Source organism: Lithobates pipiens, unplaced genomic scaffold (genome assembly GCF_037356315.1).
Source record: "Lithobates pipiens isolate NorthernLeopardFrog02 unplaced genomic scaffold, aLitPip1_a1.2 Scaffold_30, whole genome shotgun sequence".
NCBI lineage: Eukaryota > Metazoa > Chordata > Amphibia > Anura > Ranidae > Lithobates > Lithobates pipiens.
In genome coordinates, this window is record NW_027507791.1 from 164,924,378 (window position 1) to 164,937,594 (window position 13,217).

Here is a 13,217-nt window from a genome sequence, read left to right on the forward strand (position 1 = left end):
CCTGTTTCCTGGTAACGGGCTGTATTTGGAGTTCTCTGACGAATCCCCATGGCCGCGGTGGAATTGTTATCGTTAAACGTGAGGGGCCTCCATGCCCCTGGTAAACGTCATAGCCTATACCGGGAACTGGGTCGCCTGCGGGGGGACATTGTCTTCTTGCAAGAGACCCATCTTACCCACACCACTTCGGTGAAATTATTCTCCCCGCAATACCCAGTCTGGTATTATAGTCTCTCTGATGTGCATAAGGCAAAGGGTGTGGCCATTGGGTTCCGTGGAGGTACCCCTTTTAACATGCTAGAGATGTTGAGTGACCCTCACGGACGCTTTCTGTTCCTCAGGGGCAGCCTGGTCGGGATGCCATGTACGTTGTCGACCCTCTATGCTCCTAATCGAGATCAGGCCACTTTTATTGCCACTACGCTTGCGAAATTGAGGGACTTTGCTAGTGGATGTGTTATCCTGGCTGGAGACTTTAATGTCCCCTTGGAACCAGTGTTTGATACGTCCGTGGGCAGGTCTTCGGTTCCTCGTAAGCGTCTTGCATACATTCGTAAACGCTTGTGTGACACCCAGTTAATGGACACATAGAGGATAATGCATCCGCGAGCAAGAGACTATACGTATTACTCGAGCGCCCACCAATCCTATTCCAGGATTGATTTTTTTTTCTTGATCACCACCACCTTTCCCTATTGACAAATTCATTAATTGCTTCATCAACCATATCTGATCATGCCCCCATTTTGCTTACCATTAATATCTCTTTGTTGCCCCGAAAACCAGCCAATTGGAAATTAAATGAGAACCTTATTAGTGAGGAGGCAGACAAAATACACATGCAAGAGGAACTAAATCAGTATTTCAAAGATAATACCCACCCAGACATTTCCCCAGGAGTACTGTGGGAAGCCCATAAGGCCCATATGCAAGGTAAATTCATGGAGTTGGGCTCCAGAAGGAAAAAGGAATTTGAGCAGCAACAATCTAAACTATTGTTAGAAATTAGCGCCCTTGAGTCAAAACACAAGGCCAGTCTCGCTCAAGCCACACTACATAACCTAACAATGAAGAGGGAGGAGTTGAAGGCCATGTACCATGAGCAATGGAAACGGGAAGCCCGTAGGGTGTCACAAAAATTCCATGAATGGGGTAATAAACCGGGGAGGCTTTTGGCTCGTTCCCTACAACAGGCAAAAACCAGGGCTTTCATTGATAAAATTAAGACAGCTTCTGACGCTCTCACGCATGAGACCACAACTATAGCCAAGGAATTTCATGCTTATTAAAAACGCCTATACCATGTCCCTCACGCTGTGCCGGACTTGGTGGTTAGGAGAACTCTGATCCAAGAATATCTACAGCAGGCCAACTTGCCCAAACTGAACTCTGACGCCCTCGCCTCATTGGACGGAGAGTTTTCTGTCCAGGAGTTCAAAGTAGCACTGAAGGCTATGGCGAGTGGCAAGGCCCCTGGACCGGATGGCTTTACGGCCTTTTACTATAAGGCCTTTGCGGAGACCCTGCTGCCGCGCCTCACCTCTTATGCTAACACGATCTCACAGGGGGGGACACCCCGTCCGGAGACGCTGCGTGCACATATCTCGGTGATTCCTAAGTCAGGGAAGGACCCTAGTTTATGCGGGAGTTATTGACCTATATCTCTCTTGAATGTAGACGCTAAACTGTATGCCAAAGGTATAGCAAACAGGCTTCTACCCCTACTTCCACGCTGGGTTTCCAGTGATCAGACTGGGTTTATCCCGGGTAGGGAGGCATGCGACAATGCTCTCCGCACCCTGTCCATGATGGCTTGTGCTAGGGGGTCCGCCCAGCCCACCCTGTTACTTTCTACAGACGCGGAAAAGGCGTTTGACAGGGTGGACTGGGAGTATCTCATGGCGACCCCGTCTCACTTGGGAATCAGCCAAACTTTTCTATCTCACATTTCAGCACTATACCATTCCCCTACAGCTCAAATTCGTGTTAATGGTACCCTAAGTGAATCATTTACACTCTATAATGGTACACGTCAGGGCTGCCCCCTCTCGCTCTATCCCTGGAACCCTTCCTCTCTACAGTTAGACACAATCCAAACATCCATGGGATCACTGTTGGTGATCGAGAACACAAATACGCTGCTTATGCAGATGATATTCTGTTCTACATACAACAACCCCTGATTTCCCTTCCCAATCTGATGTCTGCCTTCTCACAATTCGGTCTCATATCTAATTTTAAAATGAACATGTCCAAATCGGAGATTCTTAACGTCTCTATCCCCGGGGAAACTGTGGTTCATCTTAGAGACTCCTTCCCTTTTAGCTGGCAAACACACAAAATGGCTCATCTACCTCACACCTAAACCCCAGACTCTATTTCGCGTTAACTATATACCCCTTCTTAATGCAATTCGAATGGACTTACAAAGATGGTCCCAAGTCGCACATTCGTGGTTAGGGAAAATTAGTGTGATTAAGATGAATATCCTACCCCGGATTCTGTTTTTATTCCAGATGATTCCAGTGGGTATTCCAGCTAGTTTCTTAACACTCATAGATTCACTGATCTGCAGATATGTTTGGAACAGAAAGCGTCCGAGACTGTCCCAAGGCCTTCTAACCAGACCTAAACGGCTGGGGGGCCTGGCTTTACCTAACGTGAAACTTTACTTTTTAGCCGTTGTTTTCAACAGGATATCAGACTGGAAATATCACAAACATTCTAAACTATGGGTTGCCCTTGAATTGGCGCTCAGTGGCACGGACCTCTACACCCAAGTGTGGATTCCCAGGAAACATAGGTCGTTAGCACCTAGCTCCTCTCCTCTCACCTATTCTACTCTACAGATCTGGGACTCGATATGTAAACAGCACAAGTGGTTATATCACTCTCCCATTATGCCTCTGACGGGTCATAATTACTTCCCACCAGGAAACATTGACCCCAGAATTCATTCCTGGAATCTGAGTAATACACCCCTGCTACACCACGTCGCCAACCAGGATGGCATTGTGCCTTTATCTCAACTAATTCCTCCCTCACGGGCAACGCCCATGGATCACTGGACCTACCATCAATTGGCTGCCTTTGTACACTCCCTGCTGAAACCATTGCGCTCACTGGCTGATTTAACACCGATTGAATCGGCCTTCATGGAGGACCAGCCCGTGGAGAGGCCTTTACCGCCCAGAGCCCGTTTGCAATTGCTTGCCAGACCAAAGGACAAGGGGGGTCTGGGTCTCCCAGATCTGAGACAATACTACAGAGCGACTCTGCTAGTGAGAGTCGTTGATTGGCATTGTAATGTCCCACACAAGCAGTGGGTGGAGATGGAGATTGAGGATGGATCCATTCCCCTATTGACCTCCTGTCCTCCCTACCAAAAGACCTCAGAAATCACCCTGTAGTGGGAGCTACATTGGCTGTTGTGCGGAGGTTGTTCCGCTGCACACATATTGCTCCCCTGCCGTCACCAATGACTCCGGTTATAGGTAATCCAGACTTCCCACCGGGATTTACCAACAAGAAACTGCGACAGTTGACAGTGGTGGGGAAACAGCGTCTGGGAAAGGTGTGGCCCTCGGGAGGGCTCCCGACCACGCAAAATGTCGCCGAGCTTTCTGACCCTCCGCTTGACTTGTTTAGTGCTTATCAACTTCGTCACTTTCTTCTGGCCATACAAAGGGCCCCCTACACTCCTAGAGTCCTGACATCCTATGAATCCATCTGTCACAAAAGGGAACCTGTGCGACACACCCTCTCCCTCCTGTACAACCTATTGAGTAGTCAGGAGGAGCAGTCGACCCCACCATTTATCCACAAATGGGAGAGGGACTTAAGCATCACATTTACCCCACAACAAATAGGGAAGATCCTGACCTTAGTACATAAAGCTTCCATCGCAAACCAATATCAAGAATCAGGATACAAGATAGTCTCATGCTGGTATAGAGTCCCATACCTTCTGATTAAAATGAATAGCTCGATCCCGGATGTTTGTTGGAGGTGCAATTCAGATACGGGGACCATGGGACACCTTTTCTGGGCATGCCCGGCCTTGAGGAACTTTTCGGTTCCCAGCAGCATGCCTTCTACACTTGACCGAACAGCCTGTTCGAAAATACAAAATAACCCTCACGATGCAACTCCTGAACGCCGCCCGGGCCTGCAGTCCCGCACTGTGGAGGCAGCCTCAGCCCCCATCCAAGGTGCTGTGGTATTTCAAAGTCAATCATATTCTCCGGATGGAAGAATTGACCGCCACCCTTCACAACACTGAAGAGGCATTTAGTGTTACATGGAGGCCCTGGAGGTATTTTACTGGTACTCGAGACTACATTCGGGAGGTGAGCAGTGCCCCTGTCCCAGAAAATGACTGAACATCTAACGTTTACCTACGTAGGCCATGTCTGCCCTGGGTGGCATTCCCCCCCCCTCCCTTTTTGTCTTTATTTTTCTTTTTTTCCCCGCCGCCACCACTCTCTCTCTCCGTCTTTGCACTCTCTTCTCCCCCCGTCCTCCCTTTTGACTATGCCTTGTCTCCTTACTAGCCTTCGAGGCCCAGAAGAACCCCAGGGTTCTGGACACGACCGGCCCATCTTTTACTCTGCTTCACATAGGTCATGATAAGCTGGCTCGCTGTGGTCCCAGTTGTTCTCCATGATTACATTTGTCCGAACGGAGCTGCACTAGTTATACTGTACTACATGTCGGAGGTGGAGTTTCTCTCTTTTCTGCATGAAACTGTAGGACTCCCCTCTGAGAACCCAGAGTTATTTGGCTGCCTATTTTTTGTTACCATGTAATTGTGACCCTGGGTCATGCTGTATGGCTGACTGTTATATTTATGTTGTTCTACTTATACTTAATAAAAGAATAAAAAAAAAAAAAAAAAAATAAGTCAATGCCAACAACTTAAAACTAAAGCCTATGGCATCGAGAAATCCCAGGCGGTCTCCCATCCAGGTACTAACCAAGTCCCAACCCTGCTTAGCCTCTGAGATCAAATGAGATTGGGCTCTTTCAGGGTGATGCGGCCATAGTAGATTTTTTCAGGCACGCTCAACCCTCTTGACAAACGCCAAGATGGTCACCTTGGGAAACAAACAAAAAAAACAAGTCAACGCCAACAACATAAAAAAAAGCCTGCAGCATCTGGAAAACCCAGGCGGTCTCCCATCCAGGTACAAACCAGGCCCAACCCTGCTTAGCTTCTGAGACCAAACGAGATTGGGCGCTTTCAGGGTGTTGTTCCCATAGGCAATTTCTTTGTGCACTCTCAACCCTCTTGACAAATGCCAAGATGATCACCTTGGGAAACAAGCGGAAAAAAAAACATGTCAACGCCAACAGTTACTAATCAATCCCGACAATGCTTAGCCTCCGAGATCAGACAAGATCAGGCACTTTCAAGGTGATGGAGCCATAGGCGATCTCTGCGGGCACTCTCAACCATCTTGACAAACGCCAACATGGTCATCTTTGGAAACAAGCGAAAAAAACCAAGTCATTGCCAACATTGGAGGCTAACAGGGTTGGGCAATCAGTTTCCTTGCCTGAAATAGGCATCTCAGAACTGCCATCTGGCTGCTTCCCGGGTTTCCGACTCCTTCAACTAATCCCAGGAGACAATACTTCACCTCCATCCTGGTGGAGGTTCCAAACACCCGATCAATGGTTCCTGTCACCTCCGTCCAGTAGCGGATCAACTTCGGGCATCTCCAAAACATGTGCATCATGTATCCCCCCATGTTCCCGCACCGGGGGCAACTTGCGTCCTGCCGTTTGGCCAAATTGAAAAAGTTTACGAGGAGCATAATAGGTTCTATATAATAAGAACAGATGTGACATCCTCTGTGAGGAGAGCCACAATTCACCACAGGCAGGATTCCTGTGGCCAATTATAGCTCAGGGGGTTTAGTACACACCCCACACTATATAAGGCCGCCAGCGCGGCGGCCTTGCATAGTGTGTTGCGGTGGTCAGGGAAAGAGGACGATAGGCAGGGACAGTGTCTTTACTGCTTGGGAACCTAGCACTATTACAGTGGGTGTTATGTGCCTCCTGCACAGTACACACCTGAAGCTTCCCTTTATTACTGGTGTTCAATTTCTGCAATACACGCATCTGCAGTGCAGAAGTTAGAGTGGGTGTTGTGTGCCTCCTACACAGTATACACCTTATTGCTGGTGTTCTGTTTCTGTAATACAGGAACCTAGCACTGTACCTAGGGTGTACAGAGAAGCTGGTATATATAGAAGACTACAGCATACAGAAGAGATGCTAGAGTAAACAGTGAGGCTGGGGTATACAGAGAGGCTAGTTTAAAGAGAGGCTAATATATACAAAGATGTTAGTGTATATAGAGAGGTTAGAGTGTATACAGAAAGGACAGTGCATATAGAGAAACTAGTGTATACAGAAGACAGGCTTGGGTATACATCAAAGCTGACAGTGTATACAGAAGACTGGGTAGTGCATACAGATAGTCTAGTGGGTAAAGAAGACAGGCTGGTGTATTCTAGCTAGTTTTTACAGTCTAGTGTATACAGAAGACAGGCTGTGGTATACAGAGGGTTTAGTGTATTCAGAGAGTCTAGTGTATACAGACGGCGAGTGTATACATAAGACTGGCTAGTTTACACAGTGTTGACAGAGATGCAAGGGTGTACAGAAAAGCTAGTATATATAGAAGACTACAGAATACAGAAGAAAGGCTAGTGAATACAGAATACAGACTCGTGTATGCAGATAAGCTTGAGTATACAGAGATGCTAGAGTAAACAGTGAGGCTGGGGTACACAGAGAGGCTAGTTTAAAGAGAGGCTAGTATATACAAAGATGTTAGTGTATATAGAGAGGTTAGTGTATAGAGAGAGTCGAGTGTATACAGATAGGACAGTGCATATAGAGAGACTAGTGTATACAGAAGACAGGCTTGGGTATACATCCAAGCTGACAGTGTATACAGAAGACTGGGTAGTGTATACAGAGAGTCTAGTGGGTACAGAAGACAGGCTGGTGTATTCTAGCTAGTTTTTACAGTCTAGTGTATACAGAAGACAGGCTGTGGTATACAGAGGGTTTAGTGTATTCAGAGAGTCTAGTGTTTACAGACGGCGAGTGTATACATAAGACTGGCTAGTTTACACAGTGTTGACAGAGATGCAAGGGTGTACAGAAAAGCTAGTATATATAGAAGACTACAGCATACAGAAGAAAGGCTAGTGAATACAGAATACAGACTCGTGTATGCAGATAAGCTTGAGTATACAGAGATGCTAGAGTAAACAGTGAGGCTGGGGTACACAGAGAGGCTAGTGTAAAGAGAGGCTAGTATATAAAAAGATGTTAGTGTATATAGAGAGGTTAGTGTATAGAGAGAGTCGAGTGTATACAGAAAGGACAGTGCATATAGAGAAACTAGTGTATACAGAAGACAGGCTTGGGTATACATCAAAGCTGACAGTGTATACAGAAGACTGGGTAGTGCATACAGATAGTCTAGTGGACACTACAGAAGACAGGCTGTGTTACTCAGAGATTTAGTGTATTCAGAGAGTCTAGTGTATACAGTTGGCGAGTGTATACATAAGACTGGCTAGTTTACACAGTGTTTACAGAGATGCAAAGGTTTACAGAGAAGCTAGTATATATAGAAGACTACAGCATACAGAAGAAAGGCTAGTGAATACAGAATAAAGGCTGGCTTTTGCGGAGAGGCTAGTTTTTTCAGAACACTATCTAGGGTATACAGAGAGGCTAGATTATACAGAGAGGCTAGTGCATAGAGTGAAGCTATTGTATATAAAAGCCTGGTTAGTGTATACAGAGAAGCTAGTGTGTACAGAAGAAAGGCTAGACAGGCTATAAAGAGAGATAAGTGTTTACAGAAGACAGTTTGGGGTATACAGAGATGCTAGTTTTTACAGAGAGACTAATGTATACAGAAGAGAGGCTAGGGCATACAGAAGACGGGCTAGTGTATTCAGACCTAGGCAAGTGTCTATCGAAGACAGGCTATTGTATGCAGAAGACCGGCTAGTGTAAACATGCTGTTGTATATAGAGAGGCTAGTGAATTTAGAGGGTAGGCTAAGTGATAACAGAGGACAATCTGGGCTATACAGAGACATTTCATCATTTCATCTAGCTCACATCTCTAATGGAGTTTGTCTCATTGCCATGTTATGTCTTTTCATTCTTATGCTAAATATAGATTATACTCACTACACGATTTTAATCATCCACATCAAGCATGCAATAAAACTATCATACATCAAAATGAATCATGTACTCTTTTGCTCTATTTTGCATATTTGTAATTCTCCACATCAACTGTCACATTGAGTATGTGACAGTCCTGACACACCATCCTGACTTATTTTGCTTTATTTCTTTTTACTACCTCAAAATCCGGTTAAAATTATTCACTTCGATGAGTTATACCGCTAATTGTACGGTAATGCAAAATGTTCACAAAACCATTCATTTGCTACTAGACATGCTGCACATACTAAGAGTAATGTAACTATCGCTCGCTAACGATGTAAACCGTTTTATTGCTTTTCTGACATTAACCGAGTATCTCTGACATTAACTGAGTATCTCTCTGCACTATGATCTTAATAATAATAATAATAATAATAATAATAATAGGATTGTGTAATGCAAAGATTAACTAGTCTAATATAAGCTTTCTCATTGGTACCTGCATATCCTTTAAATTTAGACTAACGCAACTATTTCTCTGCCATTTTCAAGCTAAACTTTCAATCTCTTACCGTTGAACAGCGATACTTCCTCCCTGCAATATTATGCCATTTAAATGTCCTATTTGTCGCCTATATTATACAACTCTCTGAAAAGCATATATGTAGACAATTAAACTAGTCTTACATCTTAATAAAACAGTTTTTTTGCTCAACCAGTATCTCAGAACATAAGCAAATAAACGTTTCCACTGTTTGACTCTTTTTCTGTATTACTTATTTTTCTCCACCTTAACTGTCACAGTTAAAACACAGTGACAAAACATTTCTTTTTACCGCAGCAAAATGTAAGAAAAGCAGTGTAAGCCGTCTTTCTGCCATATGCTTCAGAAAATTAATGTACCGCTTTTAAATCCATATCAATTCCACAGAACCGTGAACCGTCTTACAATTTTAACATTTATTGATAGCAATTACTGATATTACATTATGACTATACCAGTGGGAAATTAATCATCAGCTCAGAGTTATTTAATTTGCAACCATCGAATCTCATTGCTATTCCGACATTCTGCCTTAATGAGGATATTACTTTGCAACTATCACTTGATCCCTTTTGTGTATTCACTTTATCTCGACCTATATATACTGCTTCAATATTTTCCTAATTTGTTTTGCTATAGTTATTATTATTATATTATAGAGATAACTATCTCTAAATCATTGTAAACCTAACCATAGTTATAATGTCTACAGCTAATTTTACGTTAAAGCAAAATTCACACAAAACCATGTCTTTAAAACCTTTACACATTAAGGGTAATGCAACCATCTCTCGCTACCTCTATGCAATAGGATTCTCTTTCCAGTGGAATCGGAAAACAGTCAGTGAAAGCCATCTTCGTGCGTAACAAAATTAATGGAACTATTTACACGTTGGAATTTTCAAGCTACGTCAATTTACTCTGTAATAATGTAAACCCTTTAGCTGCTTAGCTCACACTTTGCTGTATGTAGCCGCGTTAACTGTATTAATGGCTACATGTAAATAACCAATGGGGATTGACATTTTATGTCTATCTCACATCTCTAATGCAATTTGTCTCTTTGTCATGTCATACTTTGCAAGTTATTATACTTTCTCATCCTTAAAGACACGTAATGATCCTGAAGAACGATAAAAACCTAGTCAGGTCGTTGCTGATATTTCATGATTACAGCAATCATCTCATCTAATTGCTATTCCGACATTCTGCCCTGGTATTATTTTGCAACGCTCTATTGAACAATGTAAAGGTAAGCTAGATATTTTGTGTATTTCCACTTAAACTCGACTTGTATATACTGTCTCAATATTATCCGTTCTAATTTTGCTAAATTAGATTGTAGAGTTTGCTATGTCTAAATCCAGGTTACCTACTCACCTTAATCACGTATACGGTTAATTTTAGGATAATACAAAATCATCTTATTGCTTCTTTACACGCTGCACATATTAAGAGTAATGCAATGCTACCGTGTACAGTTTAATTGCTCTTCTCACATTTAGCTGGTATCTCTCTGCTATAGGAAACTGAATTTGTACTACAACGATCACTCATCTAATATCAGTCCACTCAGTGCTAACGGGATAACTTTTACATTTAGAGTAATGAAATGATTTCTCAGTCATTTTGAAGCTACTGCAACTAACGCTTCCGATCTCTTTTCAACTGCAATACTTAATCTTTGCTATTGCAGAATATTTAGCTGCTTAGCTCATACTTTGCTGTACGTAGCCGTGTTAACAGTATTAATACCTGCAAGTAACCAATGGGGATTGACATTTCATCTCTAATTCATTTTCACATTTCTAATGCAGTTTGTCTTTTTGCCATGTCATCCTCTGCCAGTTATTATCTTTTCTCATCCTTATGCTATATTTGGGGTATATTCACTACATGATTAAAGACACGTAATGATTGACACACGTCGTTGCTGTTATTTCGTGTATTTCCACTTAAACCCAACCTGTATATACTGTCTCAATATTAATCGGAGTTATTTTGCTATATTTATTATTAGAATAAACAGATTACTATCTCTAAATCCTGGTAAACCAACTCACACAAAACCATCTTATTTCTACCTTACACGCAGCACATATTAAGATATTAACATTTAGCCGGTATCTCTCTGCAATAGTAAACGAAATGTGTAGATCACTCATCTAATATCGTCTTCTCAGCGCTACCGCAACAACTTTTAAATTTAGAGTAATGCAACGATTTCTCAGTTTTATGAAGCTACTACAACTAACGCTTTGGTTTTCTTTCCTGTTAAATTACGCTCTGCAATATTAAGCAATGTAAAATTGGTCTCTTAACAATGCTATGTATAATAATACAAAACTTTCAAAAGCAATATCGTCTCACTGTAATACTTACACTCTGCATAATAAATATGAATAATGCGAATAATGCTAATAATAAAGTCGCCTAAAACTCGGCTATAATTAGAGAATATATTTATCAAAATAAACCATGTACTGCCAAACCAATAACGGCCAATTACTTAACGTCTATCAGTCAATGACTTAACAAAATACACTTAGCACTCTTTTGCTCTATTTTGTATATTTGTAGTTCTCCACATTAACTGTCACATTGATATCACCACTGACAACACACCACTTTTTAAAAGCACCAAAATATGAAAAAAGCACTGTAACTCTTTACATGTTTCAGAAGTAACTACTTTATTAGCAAAAAATAAAGTCCTGTCTTCTTTACACGCTAGCCTTTCTGTATACATTAATCTCTCTGTGTACACCAGCCACTCTATATAGACTAGCCTCTCTGTCTTCTGTATACACGTGCCCGTAATCTATATTCACTAGCCTGCCTTCTTTTTACAATAATCTCGGTGTCCCATTCTCTTGGCATACACTAGCCTCACTGAATTCCCCAGACTATCTTCTGTATACACAAGCCTATCTGTAAAAAATAGCCTGCCTTTTTTACTCATTAGCCTCTCTGTATAAACTAGCCAGTCTTCTGCATACTCTAGCCTCTCTGTGTAACACAGTCTAACTTTGGCTTCCCTAGCCTCCATCTCTGCATACGCAGGACCTTCCTCTGTATAATCTAGCCTATCTGTATACACTAGCCTGTCTTTTGTACAAATTAGCCTCTCTGTAGCCGGTCTTCTGTATACACGAGCCTCACTGTCTACTCTTGGTTGTCTTTTGTATACACTAGCATCTCTTTATACATTATCTCTCTGTATACCCAAGCCTCTCTGTATACACTAGTCCGCCTGTATACACTAGCAAGTCTGCATACACTAGCCTCTCTTAGTAACCCATCCTCTCTCTCTGTATACCCTAGCCTCCATCTCTGCATACCCAGGACGTTCTTCTCTATAATCTAGCCTATCTGTATACACTAGCCGGTCTTCTGTAGACATTAGCCTCCCTGTATAAACTTGCTGGTCTACTGTATACACTAGTCCGTCTGTATACACTAGCAAGTCTGCATACACTAGCCTCTCTGTGTAACCCAGCCTCTCTCTCTGTATACCCAGGACGTTCTTCTGTATAATCTAGCCTATCTGTATGAACTAGCCTGTCTTTTGTACACATTAGCCTCTCTGTATAAACTAGCCGGTCCTCTGTATACACTGGTCCGTCTGTATACACTAGCAAGTCTGTGTAACCAAGCCTCTCTGTGTAACCCAGCCTCTCTCTCTCTAGCCTACATCTCTGCATACCCAGGACATTCTTCTGTATAATCTAGCCTATCTGTATAAACTAGCCTGTCATTTGTACACATTAGCCTCTCTGTATAAACCAGCTGATATTCTGTATACACTAGTCCGTCTGTATACCCTAGCACGTCTGCATACTCTAGCCTCTCTGTGTAACACAGTCTCTCTCTCTCTGTATACCCCAGCCTCCATCTCGGCAACCCAGGACGTTCTTCTGTATAATCTAGCCTATCTATATACACTAGCCTGTGTTTTGTACACTTTAGCCTCTCTGTATAAACTAGCCGGTCTTCTGCATACACGAGTCTCTCTGTATACCCTTGGATGTCTTTTGTATACACTAGCTGCTCTTTATACATTAGCTCTTTGTATACCCAAGCCTCCTTGTATACACTAGTCCGTCTGTATACACTAGCAAGTCTGCATACACCAGCCTCTCTCTCTGTATACCCTAGCCTCCATCTCTGCATACCCAAGATGTTCTTCTCAATAATCTAGCCTATTTGTATACACTAGCCTGTCTTTTGCCCACATTAGCCTCTCTATATAAACTAGTTGGTCTTCTGTATACACTAGTCCGTCTGTATACACTAGCAAGTATGCATACTCTAGCCTCTCTCTCTGTATACCCTAGCCTCCATCTCTGCATACCCAGGACATTCTTCTGTATAATCTAGCCTATCTGTATACACTAGTGTATACAGACGGACTAGTGTATACAGAGGACCGGCTAGTTGATACAGACAGGCTAATGTGT